The following is a 27274-nucleotide window of genomic DNA, read 5'->3' as shown; positions in this document are numbered from 1 at the left end:
AGACACTTTCTAGACTATGGCACAGAGAGGGAATCTAAGAGAGATGAGGATAGAGTGTGTTTGGGGAAGTGAGGTGAAATTTATGGGACAGAGTTTGAGAGGAGAGAGACATAAAGAGAAAGAGTTCCAGAAATCTGTATGGGGTCCCCTCAAGTCCTTTGCAGAATATGAAAGCTACAGATATGTAGAGTAAGACTACAAAGACGGCCAAAGGACAATTACTGGGGGCTGTACCTTGAATAACTTACATTTCACATAGCTGATAGGCCCTCAAGTTCTGACTAGCTATAGTGGGAAGAACTCATTGATCACACATGAGACATTTATGTGAACACACATAAGTAGAAACCCTAGAAAGGTCAAGCCTTAAGAGTAGGACTCAATGAGCCTGAGAGGTAGATCATTATAGATCTGACCTAGCACAACTTAAAAACAAGCTTCAAAAGGTCTAGTTCAACTAATCCTCACGTGAATTAACTAATATTCTTTAAAAGAAGAAAACAAAATCTAGACCTTCAACAATGTAATATTTGCAATTTCCAGCAGTCAATTAAGTATTACTAGACATGTGAAAATGCCAGAAAATGTGAGGTCTAACCAGGAGAAAAATTAGTCAAGAGAAAAAGACTCAGAAATGATGGAATTGGCAGATGAGAATGTTGAAGTGGCTATTACAAATATGCTCGAGCATATTAAGGAAAAGGTGAACATAATGAAGAGATAAGTGGAAACTTCAGAAGAACCAAATAGAATTTCTAGAGCTGAAAGTACAATATCTGAAATGAAAGGCTAATAAAAAAGTGAATTCCGTCTCAGTGGAACAATTTCGATATCAACTAGTCTGACATACAGTGTAACTTGAGTACTAGAAGATGGTGGTGGTAATGGAAAAATATTTGAAGAAATAATGACTGAAAAGTTTGCAGATATGTTAAAAAATATAAATTCACAGATCCAAAAAGCTCAACTAACTGAAAGCCTAATAAATGCAATGTGATTAGTGCTATAACAAAAATATACAAACTATATGCTTATGATAAATGTAAAATATATAACTTTCCTTGATTTATTTGTGCATTTATTATTTTTCTTCCTTCTGCCAATTACTTGGAGGATTTATCAGTCCCCCACCTTCCTCTTTCATCAGTGTTAGCATGACTGTGGTCTGTGGTAATGAAAAGGGAAGATGCAGAAATGCACAAGGAAAACAGAAATGAAAACATAGAGAAACTGTTTTCTATTTCCTCTTTGCTATCTATTGACTTCTTTTTTACTAGATACCTTTTCTCTTATTTTCTATTCATATCTTAAAATTAACTTACCCCATAGTTACTGTTTAAAGTACCCAGGACCTGATAAACTCAACTCTTACTGGGCCTCTTCCATCAGTGCTATTAATGTTCATTTTGCCCCCACCCATTTACCTGCCTTTTAAATGATAAAACCTTATATCCTTTCCCTACCTCAAGTCTTTTAATTTCCCCTAAAACCCTTACTTCCTGGTTCCTAAATTTATGTCTCATTAGAATTTCAAGCAGGGATATATCATCAGAATTAGCTTAAAAGGAAAAGAGAAATCTTTATTCTTCTTACAAAAGCTGAGAAAGCAGGTGCTATGGCTTAAATGCCCCTTTCAAAACTCATGTTGAAATTTAATTGCCATTGTGATGGTATTACAAAGTGGGACTTTTAAGAGGTGATTAGGTCATGAGAGTTCTGCCCTCATGAACAGATTAATGCCATTATTGTGGACTTTTATCAGGAGCCCACTCTCATGATAGCCAGTTCTCATGTTGGCTATCATGAGAGTGGACTCCTGATAAAAGCAAGAAGTTTTGCCCCATTCTTTCTATGTCTTGCACACTTGCTTGCCCTTCCACCCTTCTGCCATGGGATGATGCAGCACAAGACCTTCACCAGATGCTGGCACCATGCTCTTGGACTTCCCAGCCTCCTGAAACATGAGTCAAATAAGTCCTTTTTCTTTATAAATTACTTAGTCTACGATATCCTACTATGGAAGCAGAAAATCGACTAAGACAGTAGGGTAAAGGAGAGATAAGCACAGGTGAGAAGATGTTTTTGGTACTGTAGACTATCACATGAAATGTCTTTTCTCACCAAAACTTTAAATTTTATGCTTAGGTTTTAAGGAAGCTTGTTAAGTTATTTGTTTTGCAATGTATCTGTTTGTAACTAGGGATTTGCCTCTATTTAGAAACATCTGTATCAACAAATATTCTACCTCAGTTGTTGAAAAATAAATCCAGGGTAAGCTTGAATAAGAAAAAATAAAGTAAAAATTACTTGTGTTTTCATTTTTTTATTCTCATTGCATCATTTTCCTGACAAAACTTCGATGGAAGATACTATTCTCATCCAAGAGGTATGATATGTTTTGACTCTTTGCCCCCACCCAAATCTTATGTTGAATTGTGATCCTGAATGTTAGAGGTGGGGCCTGGTAGGAGGTAATTTGATCATGGTGGTGAATTTGCCCCCTGCTATTCTCGTACTAGTGAGTAAGTTCTCACAATATCTGTTTTTTTAAAAGTGTGTACCACTTCTCCCTTTACTCTCCCTTCCTATTGCTCCAGCAACGTAGGACATGCCAGCTTCCCCTTTACCTTCTGCCATGATTGTAAGTCTCCTGAGGTCTCCCCAAGCCCTGCTTCCTGTACAGCCTGTGGAGCTGTGAGCCAATTGAATTTCTTTTATTTATAAATTACTCAGTCTCAGGTAGTTCTTTATAGCAATGTGAAAATGAACTAATAAAGAAAACTGGTATCAGACAAGTGGGGCATTGCTTTAAAGATACCTGAACATCTGGAAATGACTTTGGAAATGGGTAATGAGCAGAGGTTAAAATCGGCTGGAGGGATCAGAAGAAGACAGGAAAATTAGTGAAAGTTTGGAACTTCCTAGAGACTTGTTGAATGGTTGTGACCAAAATGCTGATAGTGATATGGATGGTTAAGTCCAGGCTGAGGTGGTCTCAAATGGAGATGAGGAACTTATTCAGAACTGGAGTAAAGGACACTCTTGCTATGCTTTAGGAAAGAGACTGGTGGCATTGCACCCTCCCTCTAGAGATCTGTGCAACTTTGAATTTGAGAGAGATGATTTAGGATATCTGGCAGAATAAATTTCTAAGCAGCAAAGTGTTCAAGATATGGCCTGACTGCTTCTAAAAGTGTACGTTCATTTGCATAAACAAACAAAAAAAAACCCCGAAACTAGAACTTATATTTAAAAGGGAAGCAGAGCACAAAAGTTTGGAAAATTTGCAGTCTGACCACGTGGTAGAGAAGAAAAACTTATTTTCTGGGGAGGAATTGAAGGCTGCAGAATAAGTAAAGAGGAGCTGAATGTTAATAGCCAAGATGATGAGGAAAATGCCTCCAGGGAATTTCAGAGACCTTTGTGGCAGCCCCTCCAATCACAGGCCTGGAGGCCTAGGAGGAAATAACGGTTTTGTGGGCCAGGCCCAGGGCCCCATTGTTCTGTGCAGCCCTGGGACATGGCACCCCACATCCTAGCTGCTCCAACTCCAGCCATGGCTAACAGGGGCCAAGGTAAAGCTTGGACAATTGCTTCAGAGGATGCAAGCCCCAAGCCTTTGTGGCTTCCACATGGTATTGGGCATTCATGTTTGCAGAAGACAAGGGTTGAGGTATGGGAGCCTCCACCTAGATTACAGAGGATGAATGTAAATGCCTGGATGTCCAGGCAGAAGTTTGCTGCAGGAGTGGAGCTCTTCTGGAGAGCCTCTTCTAGGGAAGTATGGAGGGGAAATGTGGGACTGGAGTCCCCAAACAAAGTTTCCACAGGGGCATTGCCTAGTGGAACTGTGAGAAGACGACTGCTGTCCTCCAGACCCCTGAATGGTAGATCCACCAACATGTACACTCTGCACCTAGAAAAGCCACAGACACTCAATGCTAGCCTGTGAAAGGAGCCCAGGAGGTTGTACCCTGCAGAACCACAGAGGCATAGCTTCCCAAAGCCTTGGGAGCCCACTGCTTGCAACAGTGTGACTTGGATATAAAATCAAAGGAGATTATTTTGGAACTTTGAGATTTAATGACTGCACTCCTGGGTTTCAGACTTGCATGGGGCTTGTAACCCTTCTGTTGTGACTGATTTCTCCCTTTTGGAGCATTAGCATTTACCCAATACCTGTACTCTGGTTGTATCTTGGAAGTAACTAACTTGTTTTTGATTTTACAGGATCATAGGCAGAAGGGACTTGCCTTGTCTCAGATGAGACTTTGGACTTGGACTTTTGGTTAATATTGGAACAGCCTTCTCCCACTCCCCAACTCTGGGGGGCTATTGGGAAGGAATGATTATATTTCAAAATGTGAGAAAGACATCAGATTTGGAAGTGGCCAGAGGAAGAATGATGTGACTTGATTCTGTAACCCCACCCAAATCTCATGTTGAATTGTGATCCTGAGTGTTGGAGGTGGAACATAGTGGGAGGTGATCAAATCATGGGGGTGAATTTCCCCCTTGTTGTTCCACGAGTGAGTTCTCATGAGATCTGGTTGTGTAAAAGTGTGTAGCACTTCCCCCTTCTCTCTCCCTTCCTCCTGTTCCAGCCATATAGGACATGCCAGCTTCCCCTTCACCTTCTGTCATGATTGTAAGTTTCCTGAGGTCTCCCCCATCCATGCTTCCTGTACAGTCTGCAGAACTGTAAGTCAATTAAACCTCTTTTCTTTATAAATTACCCAGTCTCAGGTAGTTCTTTAAAGCAATGTGAGAATGGACTAATACAAGGTGATACAATCTGGGGTAGAATACAGTAAAAACATAATCTTAGAGTTCAGTCAGCAATCTCAGTGCAGAACGTGGCACCTCCATGTTACAAACGAGAAATGGAGGCCCAGAAAGATTACGTGACTTGACCAAGTTCACACAACCAGTTAGTTATGCAGCTGGGACAAAGCCCCAGCCTCCTGAAACTTTCCCTTATACTGTTACCTTTTCATTATCTTTTTAGACAACAACAAAAATACATTTTAGAACCTTTTCACAGAAAACTTATTAAGAGTGTGTTACTATTTGTCTCTCAACTATTAGCATCTGTTGGAATCTTTTCTGTAATATGGCTGAAATGATGGAAGTCCGATTAGAAACCCTGGCCACACCAAGGGCATGGGCAGGCTGTCCTACAGTCCAGTTTAGCTGATGAAACAACACGTGGTGGCTGTGGCCTTTTCACCCGCTGAGATTCACAAGGGCTTTTTCAAATTAAATCACCTAATTTCAGGCACCTGATCATAGATGTGGCTTTTCTGTTGCCTGTATCTTGTTATTTCCTAGCCAGGAGGCTTAAAGTGGTCTATGTAGTGTTCCTATTGCCAAAGGTTGATGGTCTTTCACAGTGATACTTTGTAACATGCTACTTTTAAGAGACATTGGTGTATGGCAAAGAGCTTTGGGGATTATTCATTCATTATTCCATGGAGTCCTTGCCTTTCATAACAGCTCTATATGTAGCTGTATTTCTCACTAAACTCTCTAAAACAGATGCCAGTCCAGAGGCTCTTCTCAATATTTATTTCTGGGTCTATTTCCACAGGAGTCTTTTAGATACTCAAACACGTAAGCAAATAGAAGAAAAATTTTGTAGGTGATTTTAAAAATTTACCACAAGGGGACTGGCCCAAGTCAAAGCATGGATGCCTCTTTTTGGCAGTTCACAAACCTCAGTGTTTTAAAATTTAAGTTGCAACTTTGTTTTTTAAATTAACAATGAACATTTATTGTGTATTTAACTACCTGCAAAGTACTGTGCTAAATCTAGTAATAAACAGACAGATAATATCCTAGTCTTAAAACACACAGAATCTAATGTGAAACCCACATATGTAAATGACAGTATGGTACCAAATATGAACCATAATTAAGGTATAAAGTCCGTAAGAGGTCAAAAGAAGTGATTTCTGGACGTTAATAATAATAAATTAAGGGAATCAAGGAATATTTTACAAAGGTTATCACATTTTAACTTTTCATAAATGTGGCGCAAGGGCATTCCGGCCTATGTCAGTTGCAGGGCTCTGCCCATGAAGGGTATGTCTGAGGAAGCAAGAGCAGTCTGGAGTGTTGTGTAGGGAACCTGGAGATCCTAGCCGAGATGAGACATGTTAGGGCCAAGTTAAGAGTCGGGAGGTGGAGGACGAAAGAACACTCATGCAAAGACAAGGTAAGGAGAAAAGTGAATGATTCTCTGTTATATGTCCTCTGACTGGTTCTAGGCTTGACATTCTGCACACACCTTCTCTGTGAGTCCCTCACAACAATATTATGAGGTAAATACTGTTATCCACATTTTACTGAAAGGCAATCTGGGGCCCAAAAGAACATGCAGCTTGCCCAGATTCACAAGCAAGTAAGTGGTGGAGTCTCTCCATTGTCGTTTTACAATACTGTATTTCTTTCCTCATACCGATGGTCCTTGACTGGCTTTGAAAAGGTTTGAACTGGATTCTGTACATATGAGAAGCCATTGCACTGTTGTTCATTTCAGGCGATGCTGATGATCACCTTTAACTTTCACTTGGTAGATGTTGGTGGGGTAATGGGGTCTACAATATTCGCTCATGAGGCACTTTTTCTACTCTCCCTTTGGTGGAGCAGGGACTTGCCAGCCCTTGGCACTCTCACATACTTACAGACAAAGAAAAGAGAAGTAGAGAAACTGAACACTGAGTTTGTTACTTTAAGATCCTGTGGCAACATTTGATATGTGACTTGAATTTTGAATTTTAAATATAAAGTGTATTTTTCCAAAATATAAAATACAAGCAGAATTAGTGTTCTGTGCTGTGTGAAACATCTCCAAAATACTTAGGAAACTTCTCTTCATGATGCTTTTTTTTAATCATTCTCTATGAATCTTATTTTCATCTTTCAACAAGGGAATCCTAATAATGGCAAAATAGAAGGGCAGGGTGCTATCCTGTACAGTGTTTAACCTGGAGCTTTAAAATTAGATCATGTAAATAGCATGGCTAATTATAGTTGTAGCTGTAAAAAGGTCATTAAATGTATATAACTTGCCAACAAAAGAGTAAAAAATGTTCTGATAATACATGTTATTATGCATTTGTCCAAACCCATAGAAAAAACAACACTAAGAGTGAATGCTAATGTAAACTGTGGACTCTGGGTGACAATGATGTGTGGTGTAGTTTCGTCGATTGTAACAAATGCACCACGGATGTTGAGAATGTAGAGGCCGCGCATGTGTGAGGACAGGGGTATATGGGAAATTTCCGTACCTTCTTCTCAGTCTTACTGTGAACCAAAAATGGCTCTAAAAATTAAGTCTCCACAGATGTTTCGATGAGGCAGATCTATTTTATTATTTTGAGGAGCTCAGTATGCAGCTCTGTGATGCTGTACTAGGGGAGATGCTAGACCAGAGGAAAAATACCCAGCCTGTTGGGGATCAGAATCTGAACCCATTGAATCTTAAAAGTCTCCATCAGAAGGGTCTTTTTATTGGATTTTCAAGATTATTAGTTGTTATTTATTAGTATTTGTCAAACCATGGTTGAATGGGAGAAAAAAATATGAACCAAAGGGTAAACAAATCCAAAGAGAAATCAAAAATTAGAAAATTAAAAACTGGTTTAAAAAAGGTTTTCCATCTGGATAGATGCTGATAATATATTCCCAAAGTACTTTCCCATTCATTGCTTCATTTAGCTCTCTTGACAACTGTCACAAGTGTGCAAATGTACATTTTAAGCATGTAAGCTTAAGGTATTGTTATTACTATCATGTGTGAGGCACATGCATAGTCCTGCTTCTGTCTAGCACTAGTTTCCAGAGGGTGGGTGCAGAGCCCTGAGACAGGTTTCTCCAGAGTACCTGATACATTGGCAATATGTGCGTGTGTGTGTGTGTGTGTGTGTGTGTGTGTAATTATGGTATGGACTAACATTATTATCAGGCTGGGCACGGTGATTCATGTCTGTAATCCCAGCACTTTGGGAGGCTGAGGTGGGTGGATCACTTGAGGTCAGGAGTTTGAGACCAGCCTGGCCAATATGGCGAAACCCCATCTCCACTAAAAATATAAAAATTAGCCAGGCATGGTGGTGCCCACCTGTAATCCCAGCTACTTGGGAGGCTGAGGCAGGAGAATCACTTGAAAACAGGAGGCGGAGGTTGCAGTGAGCCAAGAGCACATCACTACACTCCAGCCTGAGTGATAGAGTGAGACACTGTCTCAAAAAAAAAAAAAAAAAAAAAAAAAAAAAAAACCCAAAAAAACAAAACCCACCAAAAAACCCAACACAAAAGCATTATTTTCCACTTTGTGAATTACTGGATTTTTGAATTTCTATAAATACAAATAGTTACCATGCATAAAGTACTTTACTAATTTTTAGGCATTGTCTGGGCCCTTTATACATTTGAAATCATCTAATCTTCAGAACAGCATAATGAAGTTGATGGTATTACTGACCCCTATTTTTCCAATAAGGATACTGAAGCATAAAGAAATTAAGTTACAGTTAGCAAATGGCAGAGTGGGAATTAAAACCCTGGCAGTCTGGCTCCCAAATCTGTGCTCCTAACCATTACACCATACTTCTCTCATGGGTCTCTCTAAATTAGGACAACAAGAAAGAGCTTCCCATTGTAAGAAGACAAGTTCACTTTTGTGGGTGATAACTCTTGAACGCCTCCCAAAGTCTCCCTAAGGTAGGAAAGGCTCTTTCTTGCATTACCCTGACACATATCACTGCATATGTTTTCAGACATCCACAAAAGCCAATAGCTCAGCTAGTTATAACTAGGTGCATACATGGTATTACTGGCTACAGAAAAGAAAATGAATGTTTTGATAGTCAGAATTATTGTCTGTCACATTTAGGGGTTGGCTATCACTAGAACAGTTGTTCAAACATGTATGCACAAGTCATGTCATACAAACTCTGCCTTAATATTTCCACAACCAGAAAGCACTTTAACCTAAATGGACTTCCAAATGAGAAACGTAAACTACATTCCTTTCCTTTTACCCAGAAGGGACATTTCAGCACTTACAGACTACTAAGCTGATACTGTATATGACATCTGAAAGAAATTCCTCTATAAATCAGTGCTTGGGGGTAGAAAAGGCAAAAAGAAAATTGAGTATTTCCCTGTGAGAAAGGCGGCCTCGTGACAGGTACGGACAGTGAGTGGAGGGATGTCACTTTTTGTCCCTGGCCTCTGTTTGGGGAATCCAAATTGATGATAATTTCTGAATCACTTTAGTGCCCAATGGGAGCCAATCAACAAATACTAAAAGTAGTAGCACCTGTCCCAAGCGAGTTAATCATAGAAATTTTTTCTAATCCTAAAGATGATTTGAAGTCAATCTTTAGCTGAATTCCAACAATAAGTATATATAAAAAGAATGTGCTAATATTTTTCCCTTTCATTTTCAATGCTTAAACTAGTAAAGATTTTTCATTCTATTTTATTTTGTTATTTTGTTTTTTTATTTTTAATGCACTGAATACATAGTTATAATCCTGGCAATTGTATGGCCTTCCTTCTTTTCAAGAACATTTTTGAATTTTTGCCAACCATTAAAAAATACACATTGGGATTAGTTTACTGGCAGGCAGAGACGTAAAACTGAAAGGATAATGAGAGAGAAATAAGGTGATGGGAATAGCACAGTTATGATGGGAACTAATGATCACCATGTAATACCTTATCCTTTAAATATTACAACAATAACAATCGGTTGTGTTTGAGTGGCTTCATATGTCTACTCCCCCTACAAGTGCTTTTATGTTCTTGGTCTTTACCACATCCTAGTGAGGGAAATGGGACAAGTACATTCTAATTTTGTAGGAAATTATAGAGTAAATTAGATGCCTAAAACCAGAGCCGATATCTTGACTCTAAGCAAAGTGTTCTTTGGAGAGAAGAATCCTATGATTCATTATATTATACCTACTTACCATCAAGAGAGTTACTCACAATACCTACAATCCCTCCAGCACAGTGCTGACCGCTCTGAGTGGCTGCTAACCTTTCTCCTATGGCCACTGTGTCCTGCTGGGCATCATCACGCCTATATCTCGGGCTAGATCAGGCTCCCATGAGTAGGGCAGGATGGATTTAATCTCCTGGGGTATTCATACTTCGTGTAACAAATAAATGCAGTTTTTAATGCAGAAATGCATCAAATCATTTTTGGGCAAAAATTTAAAACCCAGTAATTTTAAAATTAATTTTATGGTGAATCCCATTGTCAGACACCAGGACTCTCTTATTTGCTTTGTAAATAATGAATTTGCTTAAAATTACACCTGTATTTTTAGTGCTAGTGTCAACCAACTACAGATAATGGACTTAGATTTCTTTAAAGGCTACTAAGAAACAAATAGAAAATAATATTAAGCATTTTCTTGGAAACTTGAGAACTTCTGATGGTGCTGACAATTTGTTTGTAAATATTTTAGTCACTTTTTATTTTTAAATAATTACCTGGCCAGGCCTGGTGGCTCATGGCTGTAATCCCAGCATTTTGGGAGGCCGACGTAGGTGGATCACCTGAGGTCGGGAGTTCGAGTTTGAGACCAGCCTGACCAACATGGAGAAACTCCGTCTCTACTAAAAATACAAAATTAGCTGGGCATGGTGGCACATGCCTGTAATCCCAGCTACTTGGGAGGCTGAGGAAGGAGAATCGCTTGAACCAGGAGGTGGAGGTTGAGGTGAGCTGAGATCGTGCCATTGCACGTCAGCCTGGGCAACAAGAGCAAAACTCCGTATCAAAAAAAAAAAAAATTAAAAATTAAAAAAAAATTATCCCCTCTCAAAAACCCCATAGCTGAATTACCTTCTTTTTAAAAATAAGGGTAGCAGGAATCCCTGAGGTTTTCTTTAGTATCTGCCAAAAAGGCTTCTTCAAAATGTGCCTCTTTTCATTCTGATGGCCACAATCCAAAGCAGTTTTCAACTAGATTTGTCCCATACACATCTCAACTTCCCCTACACGCCAGATTATGACACAAAGTTCTTGAATAATTTGAGAGTAAAGTCATAAAACAAATATGAATTTCCACAGTAATCCACTTTTTTACATTTTCATGTAATCTGCAAGAGAGAGAAGGACCTCATGTCTCAATATGTACATACACCTGAAGGCCAGTGGTTTACTACAAAATAATATTTTTTTGCAAATTCTCTAAACTGCAGATACCAATGTAAAAATCCCATAGCACTTCAATTCTCCTATTATAAATATTCCTGCAGTAAAAATATCCTCAAAAAAAGCCTCAGCCAATGGCTTATTTGTTTTAAGCCCTATTTAATGCAATAATGAATGACAGAATCTTAGTAACAGGATTTGACCCCACCACCTAATTATTCCAGGAATGGCTTCTTAGAAAGTCTAATCTTCAGTTATAATTATGATGCACTCTTGTGAAATCTAAGCAGTTAAATGCGGTCAAATTAGGACACCATTGAGAAAAGGAACCCAAAATTGAATATTTGCCATTGGAACTGAGGACTCAAGATCAACATAGATCAAATGCTTCCTCTGTAAGCGGAATTAATCAGCCCTACAAATTCTCTACCATGATACAAGGCAGTATTTCTTCTTGGGAAGTGACTTCCTGAAACCTTCTCCTGAGGAATATATTCCATGTTAATTTCAGTATGCCATTTAAAATTATCCTACAAAAAAGGAACCAATTCAAAACATCTGGCCTGATACCAGATTGAACAGTTACATTCTGCTTCTTTGAATTCATGGTGCTGTAAGAATCCAGACACTTTTTCTATCCTAAACTGTGGCACTGTGATCTGAAACAATGTTGGCCCAGTATGGGCCATTCCAGCACTGGATGGAATGATTCTGCACTTTTTGACCTGTCTTCAAGGTGTTTGGGGAAATAGTTTCATGTGAGCAGGGCCCCTTAGGCCCTTCCTGAGAGCATCATGGCAAAGTAATGTCTCATACCAACTTGTGCTTTTGAGTATAGAACAAGACCATTGTTGTGTGACCTAATTTCATTTTAGGCCATTCCTGAGAGCATCATGGCAAAGTAATGTCTCATACCAACTTGCGCTTTTGGGCATAGAACAAGACCATTGTTGTGTGACCTGATTTCATTTCAGTGACTGTCTCAGTAAAGACTGACATCACCCCATTCTTTTTCCTTAATATCCACTTGTGAATGTCCCCCAGTCCCCACCCTCATCATAATTAAACTCCTTTCCTTGCCAGGGGAAGAGCTATTTGTCTCTTTACTTCCTGCCTGAATGTATCATTATAGCAAGAGCAAAGGGTTTTCCTTGGGTCGGTCAACATCTCTGGAGTTTGCTTCCTCGCCATATCAGGCAAAGCACAATTTTATTGGCAGCCAAAGCATACTGACAGAGCCATCTGCTGGGACAGGTCTCAGTCAGAAAGGAAGAGAGAGGAGCCTGCAAAAGATGGCACAGCCTGATGGGCACAATATTTCTCCTCCAATTGGAGTTTGGCATTTTCTTTAAACACAAGCTCACTGGCTTTGAGGACTGTGGTCTAAGCAGATCCATTTAGCTATGTACATACATGGGTGCAAATGTGTGTGCTTGTACATACTAACATTTGCTTATCACTTAGATTTGTATTGAAGTCTCACATCTGAAAGTGATTAGTCTCAAAGAGATAAAAGGATGGTGCAGGAGAAGACAATTTAAAAACCATCATTAAAATGCAACTAAACAGAATGGTTATACGAAGGAAGGTATTGATTGTGTGTGTGTGTGTGTGTGTGTGTGTGTGTGTGTGTTTAGTGTTATCTCTCTTATACAGAAAAAGCATGAGCAGCTTATATGTCCCACATCCATGTAATGGAACACAATACACAAATTTAAAAGAACTAAAAAGACAATGCAGAAACTGTATGAACTGTTTTGATACAAAGGTAGGTGAAAACAAAACAATAAACATTGTACATTCTCCGTGCTTCCAATTTTGTAAAATATTAGATAGTACGCTATGAAATTACTGCTTTTGTAGGTCAACAATAGTTAAATAGAAGCAATTTTCTATGATTCCACTTAGTATATATTCATACAGAAAAGACAAGTTGGTTTGGGTTAAGTGTGTGATTAAAAAAAAAAAAAAAACTCCTAAAGCAACTGTCATATAGTTTTTACAACAAATTTTAAATGAGTTGATATTCTGTGTAATAAATTGTCCTCTTCAATGAGAAATGTTTCAAAATATCTAAGGGTTATCACAAAGGAAAAGAGTCTACTTTTTAGGATCCCCAAATATAGGTCTCTATATTCTGCAGCAAGACAAATTATCATTGTCTTGGTATCCAACATGCACTTAAAGCAAGACAAGGATAAATTTAGGGTCCACATCTGATATTGATTCCTTGAAAAGGTTTAGTTTACTGTTATAGTCTATGGGCCATTTTAAAAACCACCTAGATTTAAATTAATATACTAAATTTAACTTAAAAATTAAAATAATATTAAAAATAAAGTGCCAGGCACCGCTAAGACATCCTTATTATAAAATTTTCCATCCCAAATAGGCATTAACAAGGCTGGGTAAAGTCTTAATTTTCTCACAAACAACATAGTTGCTGTTCTAAGTTATCCCATCTGTGTGAACCAAACCTCATCCAACAGTGCAATATTATTGTCCAGAAGGTACAATAAAGGCCGTTCATATTTTGGCAGGTGTATTTTAAGCTGAAAACCAGGCTTCACACACAGACACAAAAGCAATCTGTTCCACAGGTGTGAGCATTTTTGATAAGAACCCTCAAAATCTCCCCCAAGCTGTGAGATTTAATTGTCCTTTTGGTGTCTTCTCATATGTGAATACAACCTCTCTCTCCTTGGAACAAGAGATAATCTGGCAATCTGAAAGATAGGAAATGCTTGGGCAGCTTCTGAGATTTGCTTATAATATCTCCTTGTACTTTCTCTTGGGTTATGTATTTTAGAGGTTATGCCAAGTTCAATGAGCTACAGGTAAGCAGTTCTGAATATTAAATGAAAGAACTTTATACCCAAATGACATGAGTAGAGAGGCAATCAAAAATGCACAGGGTGGCATTCTGAAACTGTAAGGTCCAGTACAGTGGTCCCTATTTTATAAACGTGACTGTCCAAACACATACACAAAAAAATCAATTTCTTTCCATAAAATTGACTAGAAGGAGGATTGTGGATATACAAATACAGAGGTAGTGATGGGAAGTGGCTCGGCTGCTTATCTAATTCAGCTCAAATCCTCGAGTTGGATGAGAAGGGGCAGAGATCTCTGAAGCCAAACATTAAATTTGAATTTTCCAGCCTCAAGATAAAAAAAAAAGGAGATTGAAACCAGGTCTCATACAGAATCCACAGATTTTCAAGAAAAGTATTGTGTATGTTAAATTTGAGCAAGTGAATCTAAATGATCCAACATTAGACACTTATTTTATTTATTTATTTACTTATTTATTTACTTATTTATTTATTTAGAGATGGAGTCTTGCTCTGTGGCCCAGGCTGGAGTGCAATGGCATGATCTCAGCTCACTGCAACCTCCACCTCCCAGGTTCAAACAATTCTCCTGCCTTAGCCTCTTCATAAACTGGGATTAGAGGTGCGCCCCACCACGCCTGGCTAATTTTTTGTATTTTTAGTAGAGATGGGGTTTCACCATGTTGGCCAGGCTGGTCTTGAACTCCTGACCTCAGGTGATCCACCCACCTCGGCCTCCCAAAATGCTGGGACTATAGGCATGAGCCACCGTGCCCAGTCTAGACACTTATTTGTGTTTTCCCATAATAAAGATGTGCTGAGAAGTGAAAAACACGTAACAGCAGTGAAATCACACATTAGGGGGAGAAAAGTGCAACATGAAAGATTACCAGCTAGTTAATAAACAACATGGCATTGTAGAAAAGTGGCCTTTTCATGGGTGCAGTGGCTCATGCCTGTAATCCCGCACTTTGGGAGGCCAAGGCGGGCAGATCACGAAGTCAAGAGATCAAGACCACCCTGGCCATCATGGTGAAATCCTGTCTCTACTAAAATTACAAAAATAGCCAGGCATGGTGGCGCATGCCTGTAGTTCCAGTTACTCGGGAGGCTAAGGCAGGAGAATCGCTTGAATCCGGGAGTTGGAGGTTGCAGTGAGCCAAGATCTTGCCACTGCATTCCAGTCTGGAGACAGAGGAAGATTCCGTTTCGGGGGTGGGGGTGGTGGGGGGGAATGGCCTTTTCATGGCACAAGAGAAACTAAGAAAGATACTTTGAGAAATCAGGTCCTCAGGGACCTCTTCGGAAAGGAAGAGTGCTCTTGTAGTATCAGGGGTTTTCCAGTCTCTTCTACAGTTAATTTTGAATGGCATGGCACCGAAGGCCAACCTCGGTTTTTCCAACATAAAAGTTGATGCATCAGGCTAGAGTTTCACAAAGAAAATGTTCACAAGCTGATTCAAGAAGATAAATAACTCTTGAGAAGTTCCAGTTATATTCGTTGAACTTATTACTTATTCAATGAACTCATTCATTGAATTATTAAACATTTATCTTTTGAAGTTTCTGTTTTAGAATATTTTCTTCTCATGTTAGAGCTTTGAAGTAAGGAGACCTGGATTTACACTTATCTTCTCTTACTGTGGATTCAGCTCGTTTATGACAAGCATCTGATACAGTGTTGTAATCAGCCATTGGGGTTAATACCCCATGCCATCTTCAGACAAAGCTCCAAGAATTCTAGAAAAACTGCTAATGCTTGTAACTTTATGTCAAAGAACTAACCTATCTCCCATGCACTTTGAACCATTCACTTTCTTCACATATAACTTGTAGAATGAAGACAAAAATGTTTAATTCCATAAGTATTATAAAGAGAAGCTGGATAAAACAACCCTCCAAGGCAAACCTGAAATTCAGGCCAGACTTGAAGACATTGCTTTTTGGGTGAGGTTCACGAACGTTTTGGTGATTACAGGACTTATTTCAAGCCAACTTGGGCCAACAGAAGGCTTAGAATAAAAATCAAGCAGGCTGGTCACGGTGGCTCACGCCTGTAATCCCAGCACTTTAGGAGGCTGAGGTAGGCGGATCACTTTAGGTTAGGAGTTCAAGACCAGCCTGGCCAACATGGTGAAACCCCATCTTTGCTAAAATACAAAAATTAGCTGGGTGCGGTGGCAGGTGCCTGTAATCCCAGCTACTTGGGAGGCTGAGGCAGGAGAATGGCTTGAACCCAGGAAGTGCAGGTTTCAGTGAGCCGAGATCATGCCACTACACTTCAACCTGGGTAACAGAGGGAGACTTCCTCTAAAAAAAAAAAAAAAAAAAAAAAAAAAAGAGAGAGAGAGAGAGAGAGAAGAAAAGAAAAAAAAAATCAAGCAAGTAGCAATGATTGTGAAGAGTGACTAATGAAATCAAGAGGAACTAAATGTTTTACTTGCATTAGTTTGGTTGGGGCAAAGGGGAGCAACTCTCAAAGTTGACGTTTGAAAAAGGCTTATGGGGTTGTACCCTCATACGAACCTAACCCCTAAAAATGTTTTTGCCACCAAGGTGAAATTGCTGAGATGGGTTGCCACAATGTTCCCTGGCTCCATGAAAGCTCTTGGCACTAATGTTTATCTGGCCAAGGAAAGAAACTGTGAAGACAAGCTGTGAATAAATCAGGTACAGTTTTCACTCCTGACATTGTGGAGTACGTTGTGGATGATGGGCCAACCACACTGACCCCTAATTCCCCCGAGCTTCCTTCCTGAGCAGCTAATAATATGTCAATAGTCATATGATTGTTTAGATTCCCATTTTACAGATGGTTCTTCTGACATTTCTTAGGACTGATTTCATGACATGGCTCTGCCACGTGGAAGGCCCCTTTTAGCTTCCTCAGCCAACAAGAATGAGAATGTGATGGGAAGGTAGAGGACCATTGACTTTTCAGTTTCTGCCAGTTCTTAACAATTCCCCATCCGTGAAATGTTCCCCTCTTCAAGTGACATAGAGTGCCCAGGTGGCCCTTGGTTTAAGCTAGAGATAAAAATTTGATGAGTACCTTTGAAGATTTTCTGCAATTATTCTGCCTTGAAGAACCCGCATGTCATTTGCCAAGTTTATCTTCTTTAGATGATGGTGGGTGGCCGTCAGCACCTATGATGGAGAAGAGCAAAAGTGCCGTGAGTTACGTTTTATCAGCAATTCCTCTCATCTTTCAGATGTTGCCCTTTCACGGCCTCGAAGGGGGTGATCATTAGGAATAATATTCTCTGAATTTCATCCAGACCGATTTTCTTACAATCACTCGCAAGAGTCTTTGAAGCATTGTGGGTGATTCGGTCCTTTTGTAGAAGTTTCTATTTTGACCGCTTCTCCAACAAAGAAAAGACTTTCCATTAGATTCATTTCATATCATTCTTTGACTGGATTTCATAGAACCATTAAAGAAGAGTTTCTTTTTAAAAGTTTACAAAGTGTTCCAAGTTTAAAGGTTGAGTGCTGTCTAATTTCAGGTTGGGAGACCTATTTTAAAGGAAAATGCGCTGAATCATAGAATCTTTTAAAGTTGCAGCAAGCTATTATTTGATGAGCAGCAAAGTAAGCATTTCCAAGTGGTTAAATTTGTTTATATTCCACATTTTTGACAGCCGAAAAATGTAAGTGATTAAAATAAAGTTGAACACTTCGAATAAGAGGAAACCCTCATTTAATGTTTTAAGTATCAGACAAAGCAATCTTGCTGCCATGAACATTCTGACAGATACACACTGTGTATAAATGTGTATATGATATAAAAGAGAACATAATATAAGATAGAATAGGGAAATGAGACATCTTATTTAACTTAGAATTTCCTTTACATTTAAAAATATTTCTCATGCCCATGTAAATATTAATGTTTAATAAAGCATTTCATTTAGAGTTTTCATACTTTTCCACTGGTGAATACAATTGTACCTTGGTATACACATGGGGGGATCTCAGAGGTAATGGGCGCAGATTTTTTCCCTCCATTGGCCTGGAATCTCTTTTTATCCTGAGCTGGCCTTGGTGAGTCAGGTTAAACCCCAGGTCCTTTGCTTTGCTCTCGATAGACCATTCTTACCACAAAATTGCTGCAGCAGCAACTCCTTGGAGCTGGCCTGGTGCTGCAGGATTCACTTTCCTCCCACACCACTCTCATCACCCCTCTTCCCACTCTCATCACCCCTCTTTCCACTGGAGTGAAACTCCGCCACTGCTAGTTTTATGCCACCCTCTGCAATGTGGCCCACCTCACCCATTAGGCCTCTAGATCCCTCCCTTCACTGTGCTTCTCCTCCTGGGGGTTGGGGAGTTCCAGGAGAACTTTTCCATCCTGTCTCCATGGTGCTGATATCACAAATTATTAGAAGCATCATGCAGATGCCCACTTGTAAAATATGTTCTGAGAGGACACATACATGTTTGTGCTTATAATCGTATGTGCAACTCATGATCTCCTACAGTGAAAGTTTACATCTAAATGTGATGTCAAAAGTATCTGGCTGTGGTTAGGCTGGCACAGTCTGATGTCAAAAGAATACCTTTTCTGAGACTGTTCTGAATATGCTACCAGGCAGCCGAGTCTGGAATGAGATGCCGGAATACCAGGCTACGGCCTTCACTGGCTGTGTGGCCTTGAGCACATTACTTAATTTCTCTATGCCTCAGTATTCTCCTCTGAGAAATGGGAATTTAAAATGTTATCTACCCCATAGGGTTGATGTGAGGATAACGTGAAAACGTTCATGTGAAAAACTTAGAAGACTACCTAGAACAAAATATGGGTTCAATAAAGATCGGCAATCATTATTACTTGGATTGATTTTTTTTTAGTAATGAAGTAATAAAGATACAACCTTCCTTGCATATTTGCAATCAAAAGACATTTTCATGAAATGAGACCAGAGTTTTCTTAAATTTTATAAATGTAGACTTTGATTTCTCATCATTAAAATGATAATGTGTAGGTCAGGTGTGGTGGCTTGTGCCTGTAATCCCAGCGCTTTGGGAGGCTGAGGTGGGAGGATCGCTTGAGGCCAGGAGTTCAAGACCAGCCTGGGCAACACAGTGGGACCCCCATCTCAACCAAAAAATTTTAAAAATAGCTGGTCAAGGTGGTGCACACCTGTAGTTCCAGCTACTTGGGAGGCTGAGGCGGTAGGATTGCCTGAGCCCAGGCGTTTGAGGCTGCAGTGAACTATGATCACACACTACCGTCTCTATGGCCTGCATACATGATGGTCTCATCTCTCCGGTCGGGTTTCAGGATTCTTCAGAGCGAGGGTTGTGTCTTGGGCTTCGTCTCCATCTTATGGGAGCACAGTGTGGCCCCAGTAACTATTGGAAGGTGGCTAAGCCTCACTGTAAAGGACAGTCAGGATCTGAGTCACCGATGGATCCTTGGTTTGTTTTAGGGTTTATTCAAGTTTTGGTTAAAAATATAGACTCCAAGACTCTGAATGTTTTCTCAAGCAATAACAAATTGTCAGTCCACAGGGCTGAAGCTGGCCACACAAACTTGAAAGGACCAGGAAACCAGTGGCCTAGCTGTGGGTCACTGCGTCCCTTTCTGTTGCTTAAGTCAGACTTAGGATGTTTTCTGTAAGTAATGACTCAGCACAACTCAGATGTGTGTGTGTGTGTGTGTGTGTGTGTGTGTAGAGAGAGAGAGAGAGAGAGAGAGAGAGAGAGAGCACTCATGAGTCTCAGTTTTTCTGTTCCTATAATGAAAGGATAAGGTAAAACTGGAAGACCTCCAATATCTCTTCTTACTCTAAAATTCTATAAAATGTTGGCACGTACGGCGATTCATTTGACATTACCATCTTCAAATAAGTGTGGGTGTGTGCCAGAATTTCACCTGTTGAGAATATGTCGGGAAGTTAAGCTTGATAGTTTAACAGCTGTACTTTAAGAGTTTGGTTTGGCTTCACTCTCTGTGTCAGTGTGTTACTGCAGTTAGCACTTAGGAATCCATGCTATAAAGCAACTAGATGATTGAACTTAACTCTCTTGGTTGTCTCAGTTGTTCAGAAACCAAGCTGCATTTCCTGGCTCTGAAACTTTGTAAACTCATCAAATTTTACTGCAGAGAAATGTCATTAAAATAACAGTCCTTAGTGGAAACACTAGCACCATTCATCACTAGCAAAATGCTGAAACAGTAACTGATATTTTTAAACTGTGAATTGGAGGCATTTTTATATACTTTACACATATACACATTTAGACAGATGTGTAAGGTAAATGTTCATTTTTCCTATGCAGTTGTCCTTTAATTGTCTCTTAAAAGTGGCTTTAGTCTTGTTGCTTAAGAACATTCTGGGCTGGGCGCCGTGGCTCACGCCTGTAATCCCAGCACTTTGGGAGGCCGAGGTGGGTGGATCACGAGGTCAGGAGTTTGAGACCAGCTTGACCAACATGGGGAAACCCCGTCTCTACTAAAAATACAAAAATTAGCCAGACGTGGTGGCATGCACCTGTAATCCCAGCTACTCAGGAGGCTGAGGCAGGAGAATTGCTTGAATCCAGGAGGTGGAGCTTGCAGTCAGCCAAGATTATGCCATGGCACTCCAGCCTGGGTGACAGAGCAAGATTCTATCTCAAAAAAAAAAAAAAAAAAAGAACATTCTTTCTTTGCTCCTGTCACCTTGGAAAGTAATAACTGGTTCCAAACTGCTTTTCTTAAAGGGTTGTTGGAAGGTCCAAAGTGTGCTCATTAGAAAACTTGTGCTGAACCACACAAATCTTGCCATTGTGGATGGTGCACGCATGTGGGACTATTACTTCATACACAATTGACATGGGGCCAGAAAACATGTGAACAGGAAGCCAAACCCAAGAGAAAGCTGAGGAGCTTCCAGCTTTCCATGGAGCACAGAAAGAAGCAAAATCCAGCAACAGTTTGGACTCAAGTGTCTGGGGAACTGCACAGCTGCGACCTATCCACTCTTCAAACGCTGCAGAGGCAAAGCACAGTGGCTCGGGCAGCACCCAATTGGGAGTAAATCATTATGTCAGCAAACCTAAAAAGATGGTGAGGGTGTAGCACTTGCTTATGAGGCCACGTTTAAATAGCTTGAGTAACCTAAATGGAAGCTCAGTATATTCTTCATACTTCAATTGTGCTAATGGGAATTTCCCCAAATATATCTTGCTCCTTCCTTAAATAATAAACTTTCCCATGATGCAAAGTCATCTTATTCAAAAGTATGTATTTGGTGATTATTTTGCATAGCTGAGATGTTAACAGTTCCTTTTTGGGACACTTCATTTTTTTATGGCAAAAACATTTTAGCAAAAATAGAAATGTTTTTCACCATTTCAGAAGTCAAAGATGATTTCCAAAGTTTGGTGAATTAAGTGAGCCATCAGAACAATCTGAAGAAATTCAGATTGTTGTCAAATGCTATCTTCCTAATAAGTGGTAAAGCTTTTTATATTTAGAGATAGAAATGGCTTTTTAAATCTGTTTTTGAATGTGTTGATACAGTTCACCTACCAGAAAGAAATATTATACCACTTTGCAAGACTAGCCACAAAGTCTGGGGCTAAGCCCCTTTTATAAGAAATGGCATTCGCTCTGAAGTGCTCAGGTAGGGTAAGAGCTCTGAAATCCAGGAAATCCGATAGAGGCTTTGCCTAGAAGATTAAGTGCTGAGCATAGAAAGGGTGAAAGGCTATAAGAAAACCAGGGTTATCAAGTAATCAGACCTCAAGATTTAAAAAGTCACAGCTTCCTGCCTGCTAATCAGATTGATTTCTATTCATTCAAAATGTTAAAATTCTTCCAGTTGTCATCTTTAAAAAATTTGCAAATGTTACCCACCTCTCCATTCCAATTATGCTCTGTTCAAGAGTATGGGAAGAACTTACTGGTCACGCTGAAGAAGGATGAAATTATTGTAGACTAAATAATGACCAGATAAGAAATTACTTCCTTTGCGTTAGTCTCTGAGTGAGTTCCTCGTTCAACAGAAGTGAAAAATCCCTGTTAAGGAAAGGGCTTGTTTTTGATGAGTATTACTTCTTTATGCATATATGCTTTTTATTAATAAGTATTCTACTGGCTCATAAATCTTTAGTCTCTGCTCATTTCTGAAGTCTCTGAAGAAGTAAAAATTACTCTCTTTGAGGGTACACATAGCTACTGGCAAGACTGCCCTAGACATGGGCTTCCTATTTAAAAGTTAATGAGAAAAAAAATTCATTTAGCAGCAGGGACACAAGATGAAAGCTCTGATTTCATTGAGTCCAGATAGTGACCATTTCTTGGGGGGGGGATTAGAACATAATAGGGAGAGCTCAGTCTTTATGTATCTCCTCAAAATTTCAAAGACAAAAATCTAGCATTTTTTTAAAGAACCAGGGTCTCACTATGTTGCCCAGGCTGGAGTGCAGTGGCTATTCACAAGCTTGATTATAGTGCACCATAGCCTTGAGCCTCTGAGCTCATGAGATCCTCCTGCTTCAACCTCCTGAGTAGCTGGGACTACAGGCACATGCCACCACATCCAGACAATAATTTTATATTTAAAAAAATGCTTTTTATTTTTACTCCGTGTTGCAGTCTAACCTCTTAGTGATATCTCAAACTGATATTACTCCAACTAACTCAATTTTCTTCTATAAACCAGTACCTCCTCTTGTTTTATGGTATTCTATTACAACTACCCAGTTGCCCAAGCCCAAAACTAATATTATGAAAGTTTCTTTTTCCTCCATTCTCTTCATCCAGTCAAGAATGTTCTACCTTCTAAATATCTCTGGAATCTGTTCCCTATTGTCCACCTACACTGCCCAGTGCTCCCAGCAGTTCTCACTGGAACACTACAATAGTCTCTTTTTTTTTTCTGTGAGACAGGATCTCACTTTGTCACCCAGGCTGGGGTGCAGTGGCACAAACACAGCTCACTCTAGCCCCCACCTCCCAGGCTCAAGCGATCCTCTTGCCTCAGTCCCCGGAGTAGCTAGGACTACAGGTGTGTGTCACCATGTTCAGTTAATTTTTTGCATTTTTTGTAGAGATGGAATTTCACTATGTTGGCCAGGCTGGTCTCGTCCTCCTGAGCTCAAGTGATCTGCCTGCCTCAGTCTCTCAAAGTGCTGGGATTACCGGCCTGAGACACTGCTCCTGAGCTGCAATAGTCTCTGAATTGGCCTCCTAGAGTGTTGCTAGCCCCAGGTCTTTGCCCAGCACACACTCATATGGGATACTAGATGATCTACATCAAATCTTTCCAAAACTTAAATCACAAGACTTGTTTACTCCTGGTCTTCTCAGCCTCACACAAAGTCCTCTGATGTGTCCCCACTAATTAAAAAGTAATCCTGAAAGTGCTGAGCTTGGGTGAGATAAGAGCTCAGCTACAATGCTTCCATCACTGCGATGGGTTTGCAACAAACAAATAATCAAAATAGTCCCTTGAACCAAACAATGGTTTAGTGATGTAGTGGATTTACATTTGGGCACAAATAAGCTCTTATCTTAATGTGACCTAGAAAAATAAACTGTATGCAGATCAGAGGCTGGTCCATGGATGATTTTTTTTTTTTTTTTGCTAAACTTAATGGGTCCAAACACCTCAGCATGAAGCAGCAAATGCTGATGACTGGGCCCCTACTGGACCTCCAGCCTCCCAAATTAAACACTCCAGCACCATCTGACCCAGTTCCTGTTCCCAGGCTTTCTTCTACTTATTGCTCTCCAGTGCTCTGCTCTTCTAGAATGTCCTTCCACACCTCCTGATTACCATGTAAAACCTCTGAAAAGTTCCTTTGACTTTTACTAGGCAGAGGGAACCATTCTGGCTTCAGTGCTGACTCTTAATCTTGAACACATTTGTATTTTTGCTATTATCTTGTTTTGAAAATCATCTGTTGTTTAAGTCTGTCTCCTTAGACTACCAACTCTTCCAAGGTAGGATATGAATCTTATTCATCTTTGTACCACTGGTGCTTTGCTCAGCACGCAGTACATAGTAGATGCTCAATAAATGAATGAATTGAATGAAAGACGAAAAAATAGAGTAAATGAAAAAGCTCTAAAATGGACTAAAATACCACTACTTTCAAACTGGGTGCTAGATATTTTACATATATTATTTCCTTTTAGGCCTTTCAACTCCTCTCCTTGGGGTAAGTAATATTGATCTTATTTTATAGATGTGAAACCTGAGGCTGAAAATCTTAAAGATCTTGCTGCTGGTCATATAACTAGGTAATGACCAAACTAAGCCTCAAATCCAGATCGCATCAAAACTTGTGTTCTTTCTATTATGATTGAGTATGGCTTTGAGGTTAATGCTGAGATTATGTGGTTCATCTTTATAATCAAATTAGGCAAAGTATGGAATTTGGTGTTGAAATATCACTTTTAAATTTAGGGGAAAAAGCAACTAGAATCCAGTCTTATTTTTGACTTCAATTATACCTTAGAATTTCATGGGAGCCACAGAGAATTCTAAGCGAAAATATCATTTAAAGAGAATGTGAAACAAAGACATAATTTTATAATATTTCCCATGTGTGTTAATAAATAATGAATAAATATTGCAATCTGAAAGTTAATGTGAAATAAGTTTCTCCACTTGATCCATTTTGGATGTTATACTATCATGTAATATACTGAGCACTAGATAGATACAACAAATGTAAGAATTTAAGATAATTGAATACACATATACACACTAACATCTGCACACATATTATCCATGGTTTTCACATCCATTCATCTGGAGGCAAAGATGATAAAGCCTTATGAACGAATCACATCACTTACAGCATTAAAAGTGAGAGGCCTTGCTTTTCTACATTATTACCAATTTATAGTTCTTAGTTTTCTTACCTGAAATCTTATTAAAACAATAAATCTCAGTATCTCATAGCATACCAAATTATAATCATGGTTTTATAAATGCAAATTGTACAATTGCCCAAAATAGACCCTTTGTTTTTTGGCTTGTTCAAATAGCAAGTCAGAGTTGCTAAGTATTCAGAAGTTGTGTCTTTCTTCATGTTATTCTAGAGTTTTAAGTTCACCTCTTGTTAAAAAGCAGTTTCTCAAAGCAGTGAGCATAATCTCTGAGAAGAGTACTCTGTTAATTCAGCACTCTTTACAGAAACATAGTTTGATAACAGGGCTTTGAGTTTTGCCTGTGCTTAAAAAGTTAGTGTCCATGTTTCTTTAATATTAGAACCTTCAGTTATGCAGTGAAAAATTTAATAAAAATTCACATGTTCACTATAGCTACAGTGTTTTGTACAGTTTACCCAAGTCAGTGCAAGTTTCAAGCCTGCACTGAAAGATGGGATTTATTTCATAGTGTGAAAAGAAACTTTCAACAATTACAACTGATTGAAATTGTGACTACCCAAGGCAGAGAAACTGAAGATCGAAGTGGCATCGTTTCTCCTTGTCTAACAAGCCAGGTGACTAACTAGGGCTCCTCTTAAGGCAAAAAGGTGTGTGTGTGTGTGTGTGTGTGTGTGTAGTGTTGTGTGTGTGTGGTGTGTATCAAGAGCCAGACATCACCAGAATGCTGTCAAAGTGGCCAATTTCAGCACCTCGCCTGGGTGCTATTTTGTTAAGTGAATTAATTATCAACAGAAACCTCTTTCCCCTCCTATTATCATTACAAGGGACCAAATTTGGGTGGAGGACTTTGGCCAGAAACACACTTTCCATCATCTGAGAATCTAATGAACAGTAATATGATGAATAATGAATAAATAATATGAAATGGACAGGGACAGGAAGGAAAGTTTGTCTTCTTTCTTTCTAAAGTAAAAGCAGAGCACGATACTTACAAAAGCCGCCTTCAAAATCTTCTCTAGAGAAAAAGCTCTGGGAACAGGGAGGAGGCAGAGGAGCAGAGATAAGGTGGCAGCGGGACTTCCTTCCTCCTCCGGAGGGGGAGAGTCATGTTCCTTATCTGCCCTGACCTCTGAGGAGCGCCGGCAGCCGGGAAGGCCTGGCCTCTGATCCTCACTGCCCTTGCTCCTGGCCCCTGCGCCTGGGGTTTCCTAGTTGCCGATCAAGCCGCCCCGGCCCGACACCCGCCCCAAGATTCATTAGCGACGGTCTGCGAAGTGCTCGCAAGATGAAGACGGTTATATAAGCCCGCGTATTATTATCATCACACACCCCCATAGAACCAACGCTGCCAGACAAACAAAAGGCAGTTCCAAGAAGAGGAGGAGCAGAGGCAGAAGTTACACTAGGGGTGAATTTCGGGACACGGCTGAAAGAACTGCGGGGAAAAAAAAGGGCAACTCAATATGTGCATGCAAACCTCGGCAAACAAACTGCGCTGCAGCCGGCCGGCTTAGAGGGCGGCGGGCAGAGGCTCAGGGTTTCCAGGCATGCGGTTCCGGCTCCCTGAGCACCCGCCCGGCACAGTAGCTGCCTGTGGCAGGATGGAGTGGATGGGAAGATGTGGTATTTGGAAAGCCAGGCGTTCCAGAGACCAAGTGCTTAGTAAACACTGATGTTTCTTAGACTCAGACCAGGTGCTTCTGCTGGTTCTCTTTATTCCTGGTCTCTTGTTTTCCTAAGGATGGTTGGCCAGGAGTTCCCTGTGCCCTGTCCATCCCTCTAATTTTAAACCTCTCTGGGTCTCTCCTCTCCTCTCTGTGGGAGCAATAAACGGAACCAGAGCGCTCTTTCCACTGAGCCTGGGTCCTCTGAGAAAGTTCTGATTATTCTGAGCAGCAAGCTTCCCTCCCCCCTCCCCCGACTTGCTACTCATATTTTCTTTAAAATTATTATTATCCTGCCCTGCGCCTGCCACTGCTTCCCAACACGCAAAGAAATCCTCATCTTGGCACTCAAAGCCCACAATTTCTGTCTCCACACTAATTTCCCACTTCCCATCCCGCCCTCCCGCCTCACCCCCCAGCACATTAGAATGTGAATCATTCTCTAAAGATGGCCTTTCAATTCTCCATTTCCCATCTTTACTCATACCCCAATCCTCACACCCATTTCCTTCAAGGCTCAGTTCAAATCCCGCCTCCCCCACAAAAGCCTTCCCTGATTTCCCCTCTTTTCTCCCTGTGACTCTGTTTCTCTGTTGTCATTCCTCATGCGTTGTCTGTCTCCATAGGTTTGGAACCCTGCGTTGTTCTCCTTGGTGGCCCAGGACAGGGACCTACATAAAGCAGGTGCTTAGTGAGTATTCACTGAATGAAACTGACAGCTGACCAGATCTTACCTGCATTGTCGTCAGCTATATGGGCA

At 40.1% G+C, this 27274-nt stretch overlaps 1 protein-coding gene across 9 annotated transcripts in view; it reads right to left on the bottom strand.

The window, feature by feature from the left end:
• The window catches only part of SULF1 (sulfatase 1), a 192121-nt gene that overhangs the window by 139726 nt on the left and 25121 nt on the right, over window positions 1-27274 (bottom strand). For 4 of the 9 annotated variants that reach the window (XM_073018149.1, XM_008000811.3, XM_008000817.3 and 1 more), the window contains exon 2: window positions 17069-17163. The gene's annotated coding sequence lies outside the window, so the exon portion shown is untranslated. Of the gene's footprint in view, window positions 1-17068; window positions 17164-21862; window positions 22025-25842; window positions 26136-27274 lie in introns of those variants that run through there. The other 5 variants (XM_008000819.3, XM_038000418.2, XM_073018150.1 and 2 more) reach the window with 3 other exon arrangements.

The sequence above is a fragment of the Chlorocebus sabaeus genome, chromosome 8 (genome assembly GCF_047675955.1).
Source record: "Chlorocebus sabaeus isolate Y175 chromosome 8, mChlSab1.0.hap1, whole genome shotgun sequence".
Taxonomy (NCBI): Eukaryota; Metazoa; Chordata; class Mammalia; order Primates; family Cercopithecidae; genus Chlorocebus; species Chlorocebus sabaeus.
This window is presented reverse-complemented; position numbering and strand designations above follow the sequence as displayed.